The following is a 12,170-nucleotide window of genomic DNA, read 5'->3' on the forward strand; positions in this document are numbered from 1 at the left end:
GGTCATGCACTGTGATGTCATCCATTGTGAGGTCATGCACTGTGATGTCGTCCATTGTTAGGTCGTCTATTGTGATGTCATTAGAGGCCCATTGTGAGGTCGTCCATTATGAGGTCATGCATTGTAAGGTCTTCCATTGTGAGGTCACAATAGTCCCATTGTGAGATCATCCATTTTGATGTCGTCCATTGGGAGGTCATCCATTGTGAGGTCACAAGAGTCCCATTGTGAGGTCATCCATTGTGATGTTGTCCATTGTGAGGTCATCCTTTGGGAGGTCTTCCATTGTGAGGTCACAAGAATCCCATTGTGAGGTCATCCATTGTGATGTCGTCCATTGTGAGGTCATCCTTTGTGAGGTGTTCTATTGTGAGGTCACAAGAGTCCCATTGTGAGGTCATCCATTGTGATGTCATCCGTTGTGAGGTGATCCATTGTGATGTCATTAGAGACCCATTGTGAGGTCGTCCATTGTGTGGTCGTCCTTTGTGAGGTCTTCCAATGTGAGGTTACAAGAGTCTCATTCTGAAGTCATCCATTGTGATGTCGTCCATTGGGAGGTCATCCATTGTGAGGTGTTCTATTGTGAGGTTACAAGAGGCCCATTGTGAAGTCATCCATTGTGAGGTCATCCATTGTGAGGTCATCCCTTGTGAGGTCACAAGAGGCCCATTGTGAGGTCGTCCATTGTGAGGTCGTCCATTGTGAGGTCTTCCTTTGTGAGGTCACAAGAGTCCCATTGTGAGGTCATCCATTGTGATGTCATCCACTGTGACGTCATCCACTGTGATGTCATTAGAGGCCCATTGTGAGGTCGTCCATTGTGAGGTCATCCATTGTGATGTCGTCCATTGTGATGTCATCCACTATGATGTCATTAGAGGCCCATTGTGTTGTCGTCCATTGTGAGGTCATCCATTGTGAGGTGTTCTATTGTGAGGTCACAAGAGTCCCATTGTGAGGTCATCCATTGTGATGTCATCCATTGTGAGGTCATCAATTGTGATGACATTAGAGACCCATTGTGAAGTCGTCCATTGTGAGGTGATCCATTGTGAGGTCTTCCATTCCGAAATCAAAAGAGTCCCATTGTGAGGTCATCCATTGTGATGTCATCCATTGTGAGGTGATCCATTGTGATTTCATTAGAGGCCCATTGTGAGGTCATCCATTGTTAGGTCTTCCATTGTGAGGTCACAAGAGTCCCATTGTGAGGTCATCCATTGTGAGGTCATCTATTGTGATGTCATTAGAGGCCCATTGTGAGGTCATCCATTGTGATGTCTTCCACTGTGAGGTCATCCATTGTGATGTCATTAGAGGCACATTGTGAGGTCGTCTATTGTTAGGTCATCCATTGTGACGTCTTCCATTGGGAGGTCACAAGAATCCCATTGTGATGTCATTCATTGTGATGTCGTCCATTGTGAGGTCATCTATTGAGATGTCATTAGAGGCCCATTGTGAGGTCATCCATCATGATGTCGCCCATTGTGAAGTCATCCATTGTGATGTCTTCCATTGTGAGGTCATCCATTGTGAGGTCACAAGAGTCCCATTGTGAGGTCATGCACTGTGATATCGTCCATTGTGCGGTCATCCATTGTGAGGTCACAAGAGTCCCATTGTGAGGTCATCCATTGTGACGTCATCCATTGTGAGGTCTTCCATTGTGAGGTCACAAGAGTCCCCTTTTTAGGTCATCTGTTGTGATGTCGTCCACTGTGAGGTCATCCATTGTGAGGTCACAAGAGTCCCATTGTGAGGTCATCCATTGTGATGTCGTCCATTGTGAGGTCATCCATTGTGAGATTTTAGATTGTGAGGTCACAAGAGTCCCATTGTGAGGTCATCCATTGTGAGGCCACAAGAGTCCCATTGTGAGGTCATCCATTGTGAGGTCACAAGAGTCCCATTGTAAGGTCATCCAATGTGATGTCTTCCATTGTGAGGTCATCCATTGTGAGGTCTTCCATTGTGAGATCACAAGAATCCCATTGTGAGGTCATCCATTGTGAGGTCTTCCATTGTGAGGTCACAAGAGGCCCATTGTGAGGTCATCCATTGTGAGGTCATCCATTCTGACGTCTTCCATTTTGAGGTCACAAGCGTCCCCTTGTGAGGTCATCCATTGTGATGTCGTCCGTTGTGAGGTCATCCATTGTGAGGTCATCTCTTGTGAGGTCACAAGAGTCCCATTGTGAGGTCATTCATTGTGATGTCATCCATTGTGAGGTGATCCACTGTCATGTCATTAGAGGCCGATTGTGAGGTCCTCCATTGTGAGGTCTTCCATTGTGAGGTCACAAGAGTCCCATTGTGAGGTCATCCATTGTGATGTCGTCCATTGTGAGATCATCCATTGTGAGGTCACAATAGTCCCATTGTCAGGTCATCCATTGTGATATCGTCCATTGTGAGGTCATCCACTGTGATGTAATTAGAGGCCTATTGTGAGGTCGTCCATTGTGAGGTCATCCATTGTGAGGTCTTCCATTATGAGGTCTTGCATTGTGAGGTCTTCCATTGTTCTGGCCCTCTAATGACAACACAATGGATGACCTCACAATGGACTACATGACAATGGATGACCTCACAATGGGACTCTTGTGACCTCACAATGGAAGACCTCACAGTGGAGTACATCACAATGGACAACCTCACAATGGGCCTCTAATCACGTCACAATGGATGACCTCACAATGGGCAACATCACAATGGATGATCTCACAATGGGCCTCTAATGACATCACTATGGATGACATCACAATGGATGACCTCACAATGGGGCTCTTGCGACCTCACAATGGAAGACCTCACAATGGATGACTTCACAATTGACGACCTCACAATGGGCCTCTAATGACATCAGAATGGATTACCTCACAATGGACGACATCACAATGGATGAGCTCACAATGGGACATGCGCAGTGCACCCCTCCCCTCCACGCCGGGGCGGGGCGGAACCGTGCGGCACCGGGAAGCGGTTGCCGGTCCCCCGCGGTCACCATGGACACAGCGGAGCCAGTTGCGCAATGGCTTTTACTGTCGCCCTGGAAACACAGGCGGGAAGAGCGGGACCGGGAGGGATTGGGGGTGGACAGAAAAAGTAAAATAATAATAATAAAAAGAAGAAATAATAACAATAAGAAGTAATAATAATAAGAGGAAATAATAATAATAAGAGGAAATAATAATAATAAGAGGAAATAATAATAAGAAATAATATTAATATTAATAATAATAATAATCTGCAGTGGCCGCTGGGGATCATTTTTGGGCCTGAGCTGGCTGGGAAAAAACACGACACTTAAGCTGTGACACAGGAATGTAGAAAGAAGGGGGACATAAAAGGAGCCCGGATTTCCCCCCTAGGTGTGTGGTTCTTCCCCTGCACCCACACGCACGCTTTCTTGCCCTCAACATCACTCGCACCGAGGGCTGCGGGACACCCCTGAAAGAAGAACAAAAATAATAAAAATTAAAAAGAAGTAATTAGAAAAAGAAATACATAATAATAATAATAATGATAATAATGGCCAGCTGCCATGGGGATTTTTTTTGGCCTGCTTTTTTAGCTTATTTAGAACGAAACCCACTCTAGCATGAAGTTAAAAATACAGAAAAAGCATTTTTGCTACTTAATATCTTTTAATATCATTTGTTGTATTAAGTATTTAGCAAATATGTTTTCAGTCAGATGTTTCTGAAATGCCTGTCTTTTGTTACACACATTTGCTTTCCAACGCTTAAAAATAAAAGTCTTCCAGCTTTCCCTTCAGTTAGGAGGAGACTTTCTTTTTAATTCCAGTCAAGTGTCTTCCCATTAACATTTGGAAAGACGACTGAAAGGGGGTTCACGAGGCTCGAACAAGCATGAGAGCAAGTCTGACTGATGCCAGTGCCATGCAAATGGACATGGCCGTAAGTGATTTTAACTCATTGTGTTAGAGGGATTTTTCCAGGGTTTCTGATGGAACCTTCTGTAGGCTGCAGCTTACTTTAAGGTGTAAACTTATTCTGTTGACTTGATCTTTAGGTCCAGTTTGGTGTGGGTGGTCTTTCTGAGCATGTTGCAGTGTTAAAAGAGATGGTGATTTTTCTGCTGCTTTATCCGGAAGAGAAATTCAAAATTCAGCCTCCAAGGTAACACACCTTTACAAAACTCTAATTCAGCTGTCTAGGGGAGGATATTACACTGAGGCATTAATATATTTTTTATGTGCTTCAAACATTTGGGCATTGTTGAGTTTTTTTTTTTTTTTAGTAGCAAAAATAATTTATTTAAAATGTATAAAATTTTGAGTATACACAGGTTCAAAATGTAAGCAAAGGCCTTGGCATGATAGAAGACCTGGTTTGTGGTGCTTTAAAAAGGGAGTATCACTTGCCTTAATCTATTAATACTAGGGGTTCTGCCTCTGCCTTTTGACTCAAGACAAGCTATAATGCAAGCACTTTGTTTCTAGGCTAGAAAAGAGATTTTCAAGATTCACACACGAAACTGGACCCCTAAACCACGTGACACGTTCCTTGATGAGCTGGCTGAAAAAGCTGCTGGTAAGTTCAAAAAATGAAGCGAGTTCCTGCATGTGACTGAGTCTGCAGGAGTTTCAGCTCGTGGCGCACGGCAGGGGGGAACCAGGCTCTTGCACCTCGCTGCACAACTAGCCAGGGAGCCAGCTGCGTGTCCCCAAAGCCATCAGAGTGAGACACTTCCATCCGCTTATTGCTTTACTTTCTGTCTCTCCAAACAGCGAGTGGCTTTTGGGGCAACTTCCTCGGGAGAAAAGTTTTGCTTAGAAGGTTCAGGAGAAAAGTCTGGCTGGTTTGTAAGCGTGCAGGGTGGCTAACAAAACCTCTGTAGTGCAGCAACACTTTTCACATTTCCTATTAGACTGTTTTAACCTGCATGCAAAGTCTTTGCATGTTGCACTTTGGCACCTTGACCTTTCTGTGTTGCCACAGCCTGACATAATGCTCCATTTGATGTTCTGTTTTATTAGGATACTGTGGTGCTGATATCAAGTCCGCATGTGCTGAAGCCGCCCTCCGTGCTTTGCGACGCCGCTACCCTCAGATACACAGAACCCCTGAGAAACTGCAGCTAGATGTCTCTTCAATTAAAATAACAGCAAAAGTTTTTTCATGGCTATGGAAAGAATTGTACCAGTTTCACAGAGGTCTGCGGCTTTGCCCGGACAGGCATTATCACCCATTTTTAAACCACTGCTTAATAAGACTTTTCAGAGAATTTTACGAGTCCTGCAGAGAGTATTTCCCCACGCAGAACTTGTCCTAAAGAAGGACCAGCAGCAAGACAGGACCATAACATGTACAGCTGGTTAAAACTACTTGTTGTTTTAGCTATCATCATTTCACCTCATATGAATTGAAGTATTTGTGGATCACACTGTGCGATGTGTGAGATCACATGCATCAGATTTCCTGGCAACATCCTGCTGGCTTTTCTACCTGGAGACTTGCTAGGTTCATTTTTATTGGTAGAACAGGCAGAAAGCCACAAGTGCAAGCAGAGATGCTAGGTGATCCATAATTATTTCCCCTCTCTCTTCTCTGCTTCTACCTTCTCCTCCCTGAGTGATCTTGGAGGATCTTTATGCAGAAGATGTGTTGATCTACACACCCTGGCTTAGGAGTCTTGAGACAAAGGGCCGTTGGTGGCCATCACATTCACTTAATTCCCATACTTTTACTGTGGGACACAGATTCCAGACACACACAGCCTTGGGGGTTGTGTGGGTGTCTAGCAAGTACAGGAGTTGTTGCTGATAATCACATTTCTTTGTTCTTGGGGCAAAAAAGGGACTTTTTGCCAATAAAGAAATATAACTTTTGCAAAACATAAGACTTAGGCGAGGTTTGTAGAGCCTTGTGCAATCTCTTTAGACCTGTGGTAGGATCAAGTCTTCAAAAATCGCATTTAGTGTGAGCCCATCCAAGGGAGAAAGAGAGATAAGTGGGTTTTGGGGCTGCTTTGGAAGCTGTATTAGAGTGAGACATGCAGACTATCCAGGCAAGTTAACAAACCCTTCTTGTCTTCCAGATGATATGAATGCTACTTTACAAAACGATTTCATCTGGAGTGATGAAGAGTCACTTTCAGCCTTTGAAGATGAGGAGACTTTTCCTGAAAAGACTTGTCGAAAGAAGAAAAACTTCCTTGACTTCAAGAGGTAAATGCCTGTCCCCTTTTAGGTTCAGAATCTTCAGCTTGCTGTGTCTTTGGAAAGAGATTATGCTGCTTGTGTCTTCTCTCAAGAGAAACTTGAAACAGAGCAAATTAACATTTATGTCTTTATTCATCACTATGTGTTTTAAACTTGCTATTTTCTAATTTTGTTCCAGAAATGCTTCTCACCAGGCAACGTGTCACAGGCCAAGGCTCTTGCTCTCTGGAGAGCCAGACCGTGGGCAAAGCTCCCACTTGGCCCCTGCAGTCATACACGCCCTGGAAAAGTTTCCAGTTTATACCCTGGACCTGCCAGTTCTGTTTGCTAGTGCCTCATCACCAGAGGAAATATGTGCACAGGTATCTTTTTTTTTTTCCTTCTTTCTTTAATCTCATGAGATTCACTGTCTGGCTGTAAACTGCTCAAGTGAGGTAAGTGAAATTGTTAATGGAGTTGGTCTGCTTTTACTGTACTTTGCTACTATATTATAACATTTTGACCTTTGATGAGAGATGGACACGTAAGCACAGATGTTCTATTGAGTCGTGCGGCTCTTTAGAAGTTAACTTACATGTAAGCAGTCTTGCAATCAGGCAGCAATCTGGATCTCTGTGTAGCTCTCTCAATTTTTGAGTCAAATCAGAAATTTTACTCTACTATTAATAAGTTTTGCATGGTGAGGTGTGTGGGACTTTTTGTTTTTTGGGGATTTTTTTTTGGTTGGTTGTTTTTGTTTTTTGTACTTTGCCTGTATGCACTTCTATTTTATTAGGCCAGTTTGATGCGTAGTTATTTATGAGCAGCCTGTGCTGCTGGTTCATTGCTCTTACCAAAGCTTTCATTTTACTAGTTTATCCGAGAAGCTCAGAGCACAGCACCAAGTATAATTTATATTCCACGGATCAATGTATGGTGGGAAACAGCTGGCGTTGCATTGAAAACTACTTTTACAACGTTATTAGAGAACATTCCAGCATTTGCTCCGGATTTGTTGCTTGCAACAGCAAACGTATCGTACATGGATCTCCAAGATGAGGTATTTCTGTCAACACTTTTCCCAATTCTTCTATTCAGTTTAATTTTATGAATCTTTTAAGTATACAAATACTGTCCTCCCTCAAGAAAATGGATCCTTTTATTACGAGGGCACCCTTCTGAATCATGTAGATTTGCTTAGACACAAAACAGCACTGAGAACGTTTGTCTCGGTTGTTTTGTGAGTCAAGGGACTCGCTTCCACTTCAGCAGGAAACCTCAAAGGTGGGGGATGTCATCACTCTGTCAGTGCATCTCTGCTCGTCCATTCCCTGAGCTTAAATTCTAGAGCTTTTCCTCAAAGAAGATATTTTATTTGCCATCCTAACCTAAAGAAATCTAGCCTTTGATCACCAGGAAGATAACATTATTATTATTATTATTATTATTATTATTATTATTATTATTATTATTCAGATCATTATTAAGCTTAATTTAAAAAATCCTCTTTTTGACGTAGTGATCTCGTACCTGAAATGTCTTTCCTTCTCATGCCGTAGATACAGGAGTTGTTTATTGAAGATTATGGAAAAGCTTTTGATATCCCATTGCCTACTAAGGAAGAGAGAAGCAACTTTTTTGAGGACTTAATTTTAAGTCAAGCTGCTAAACCTCCTGCATCTAGAAAGAAAGCAGGTGAGCCTATTCTATAGATAAAAATTTGCTAACTGTATGTTAACAGCCTTACAGTATTTGTTTTGGTAGTGGGTTTCCTATCAGTAACTCTGTGTGTGCTCCTATTTGAGTGCTGCCGATGGAATAAACTTTTCTGGTTCCCTTAAGCTCGGCAGGCCCTGGAAGTGCTGCCGGTGGCGCCGCCGCCTGAACCTCGGGAACCACCACGGGGAGAAACGCAAGGGGCAGAGGAGCAGGAGGAGGAGTCCCTTGGTGCACTTAGCGTTTTCTTAAGGGATGTTACTCTCAGACTTGCTACTGACAGACGTTTCAAGGCCTTCACAAAGCCTGTTGATGCAGATGAGGTAAACTGCTCTGGGTCTGTAATACTGTACTGTCTGGGTGTAGTTTTAACTGCCCAGTGTTGGTGTGCTCTAGCGAAAGGCTTATCTTTAGCACTGCACTAAAAGGATTTCTTTTTGGAGGAACAAAAAGTGTTTTGTATTTTATTTTGCTGACTCATTGAGGCTCTTCTATGTCCTTTTTTTGAGTAGTCACTGAAAGCCCTGGTTTCCTCCTAGAAAGTCAGAGCAGCTACCACCAGAGTTTGCCTGGGGAAAGACTTTGATATGTAGGTATGCTACAACTCAGAAATAAACAGTCAGATTTCTTTGGGGCTGTTGGAATAAAGCCTAAAGGTATTGCTACGTGTTTGTTGGCTCTCAGTGGTCCCTCTGGGAACAGGAGAAGAGCAGATGTTTGAAAAAAAATTCAAGATTCCGCCTGCCATTTTGTCTCTGGCTCCCCAGTACAGGATCAGCCATAAATGACATGTGGTTTCATCTTCCCCCAAAACTTCCAAGTCCCTCTTTTTCTCATTTAATTTACTGAATTAGCCTGTTAAGATGGGGGCATATACTTCAGAGTTAGTTGCAATTTTAATACAGCTGTGTATCAGCAAGGGCCCTGTTCCTCTGGGCATCCCTCATCTTTCCCTTCCAGGCTCTTGACATGTGAATAGTCTAAACAAATAGAGGTGTCCTCACCTAAACTAGCCTTGAGGCTCCTCTCACGCTCCCAGTAAAGACATAATTAGCTCTGCTCCAGGTATCTCCTCCTAAGGGAGATGCCTAGAGCAGCTGCTTCCAAAGGGCAATTCCGGCAGCAGATTTCCTGCTGCCCAGAGCAGAGCCTGGCTTGGGTGGCTCAATCCAATGTATTTACTGCAATGTTCTGAAGCTGAAGGAAGCAAATCCTGCTCTGCATGTCTGTTCCCTTCGCTGTCCCACACACACTCCCCAGCTTCCTGCTGCCTTTCTTCTCCCTTCCAGTGTGTCTCTTCAAAGCCCTTTGAAAGAGCCCTTCCTTTTTCAAGCAGCTAAGTGGTTAATTCCACCATCTGCTCATAATGTCACAAATATTCAGGGTTTTTAAGAAGTTATTTATTTGAATTTATTAAAATAATGTGGGTAGATACTGTGTAAGTCTAATAAAACCTCTGAACGCATCTATTTAATTTGTAGGTACCTGATTATATCACAGTTATTAAACAGCCAATGGACCTTTCAACAATTCTCTCTAAAATTGACTTGCACCAATATATAACTGCAGGAGATTTTCTGAAAGATCTTGATCTAATCTGTAGCAGTGCCTTAGAATACAAGCCAGATAGAGAAGCTGGAGGTGAGGATAGCTCTTTATCCCTCATTTAGACAACATTTAAAATGTATAGATTGAGAAGAGTTGTCTCTTTACAATGGCCTTGGGATTAGCTCCCTTGAAACATCCACAGAGAGCATTTCTTGCCACTTTAAAAACTGGTGTAATGTTAAATTATTTAGAGATGAAATTATGTGCAATAGGTGCTAATGAAGATGTAGTGCCTCTGCCTTGATTATTAACTTTTATGTTCTTCTGCCAAAACTATTCACTGAAATAGCTTGCAAAACCTCTTTGGGAAAAGAGTTCATCTTTTCCATATGATCCAAATCAAGGATTTCACTTAGCTAGTGGCAAACACTCAGTTCTGACTGTCAACTTTCAGATCGTCTCCTTAGAGACAAAGCTTGTGCTCTGAGAGATGCTGCCCATGAAGTGAAGGAGGAAATGGATAAAGACTTGGAACAACTTTGTGAAGAAATGAAAGAGTCTCGTGAGAAAAGAGGTATGTATTCCAACCCTCGGGATTTGAAGACTTGCCTCAGTATTTGTAAGTAGAAACGTGAGACCAACTTTTTTGCTGTCTGTTCTTCATTGCAAGGCTGCAGCTCTTCACAGGATGTGCCATCTCACTACGAGGTGATGCCACAGCAGCCCTCTGTTTCTGGATGTAATAAACAAGATAACAAGTGTAACGAAAGAATAGAGATGCCAGTGATGCCTGGAGCCTGCCCTACACCATTGCCTAATGGCAAGTTGCTTTTTCTTTTTAGATTTTTTTTTCTTTTTTTCTCCCCACCAACAGGCTTTCTGGGTGATATTGCTAATGCCATTGGTATCCTTCTCGTGACAAGGTTTCTGCCGGTGGAAACTTTGCCAAGGATTTCACCCATCTGTTTTGTGCAATATTCTGTAAATAGAAAGAAGGGTGGGTTTTTTGTTTTCCTTTGTGGAAGGCATAAGGACAAAAACAGTTTTAAACAAGTTATCTGAATCATAAAACTTTACTGAGAATTTTCTTTATCCTTCAGTTACTTTCTTGAAATGGTCTCTTTTTAACTCTTCCCAGCATTCACTCTGCTTTTGATCTTTACTGGTTTTATAAGAGATTTGAAGAAGAGCTTTTCTCCAAAGGCTTTTTTGCTATTCATCTCTATTAGTTCATGTAATGAGACAGTAAGCAACTTTACCCAATAGGCAGACAATAGGACTGCAAAGCAAGGCTAAAGTAGGAATTTTCTGCGCTTCAAATCTAGTTTAAAGCCTTGAATAAATTTAAAAATCTAACAGCAAATGGACCGCATGAACTTGCAACCTTTTCTTTAGACCTACATGTGTAGTGAGATTTGACAGTACTTTCAGTTCTTTGATTGTTTTACTTGACATACATACGAGGAAGATAAGAAGAGCAAATTTTAAAGGAGGAGCTTCTTTGCTTATATTATGGGTTGTTTTTTTCTAATATCTCATTGCAGTTCCATCCAAAAGAAAGCGCAAAAGGAAGAATTGCACTTCCAGTGGTGAAACAAAGAGGAGAAAGATTTTGCAGTGGAGTAAAGTGAATAGAAGTGGAGAAGACCAAGAGGAAGTAGAGAGGGAGGGAGAAGAGTTCCTGGAAAACGGTGCTTCTAGCATGCAGCAGACTGAAGGTGAGTTCATAGGAGGTTCTCATGTGGAAGAAAGCCACAATAGTCTTCCACGGCAACAGACAAATGTCTATGAAAATAAACATGAGACAGAAAACAAGAGATTTTTCCTCTGTGACTAAATCTGGCTCTGAAAAGAAAAGAGCCCAGTTTTCTCCCAATTCAGGGCAAAGAAATTGAAATGACACTTTGGATTCCCAAAATACAGCAAGTTTCCAAGAGGGTGATTCAAAAGGTAAGCGAAAGGTCCAGCAGACCAGGTAGCTCCATTTTGTTGTTGAGGGGTTTACATTAGCCTCCTTTAATTTCATTCTATTATTTCTTTACAAATCACTGCACTGTGTTGCTTCCGTTAAGATTCTGTCCCTCTGATTATGCCACCAAAGTCATTTTTCTTAAGCTGCTGCTCTTCTGATTCTGAAATCAGTTTTGTAATTCTATCTCCTCGCAAACCAACAATCATTTGCTTTCTTTTATGGCACGTGCATCTTTCTGATAACGAGCAGCTTGGGATAAAGAGCTGTAACTCGGCCTGTGTAGATTTAGTCACGATGTGGCAGAGATGACTCACATCCTAATGCTTGCTTCAAATGGGAGATGGGTTTTCTTAACATTCAACTTCCTTAAGTAGGCACTGCTGTTATGGCAACGTTTTGACTATTGCTCTTTTCTCCTCTCAACCCTGGGCTTTTCACTCCCACTGCTTTTTGATCTTGGTTCCTATTTTCTATGGAGGAGAAAGTAGAAGGCAAGTATTTCTCAGTGAACAAATAACAGGGAACCGTAGAGAAAGATTGGATGCCACTTGTGGAATAGCTGATGGATAGCCATGTTCTAGAAAAAGAGAAATCATGACTTAAGAAAGTGTTTTCATCCCAGAGACTTACATGCGTCAAGAGAGTCTGGTCGGACGTCATGAGAGTCCGGTGGGAATTCCTGAGGAGCCGGATCCCCCCGTTGTGGTGGATTACAGCAAGCTTGTGGTATGTCTGTTTTCAGTTTTCTTTAGAACAAGGTAG

At 42.4% G+C, this 12,170-nt stretch overlaps 1 long non-coding RNA gene across 1 annotated transcript; it reads left to right on the forward strand.

The window, feature by feature from the left end:
• The first annotated feature begins 7,013 nt into the window (after positions 1–7,013).
• Positions 7,014–8,074, forward strand: LOC148595715 (uncharacterized). The gene is made up of 3 exons (XR_015913099.1): positions 7,014–7,232; positions 7,732–7,867; positions 8,015–8,074. It is a non-coding gene; the product is annotated as an uncharacterized LOC148595715 (long non-coding RNA).
• Positions 8,075–12,170: the final 4,096 nt, after the last annotated feature.

This window comes from Tinamus guttatus, unplaced genomic scaffold, assembly GCF_059628265.1.
Source record: "Tinamus guttatus ecotype Peru unplaced genomic scaffold, ASM5962826v1 Tinamus_guttatus_pri_ptg000074l, whole genome shotgun sequence".
Taxonomy (NCBI): Eukaryota; Metazoa; Chordata; class Aves; order Tinamiformes; family Tinamidae; genus Tinamus; species Tinamus guttatus.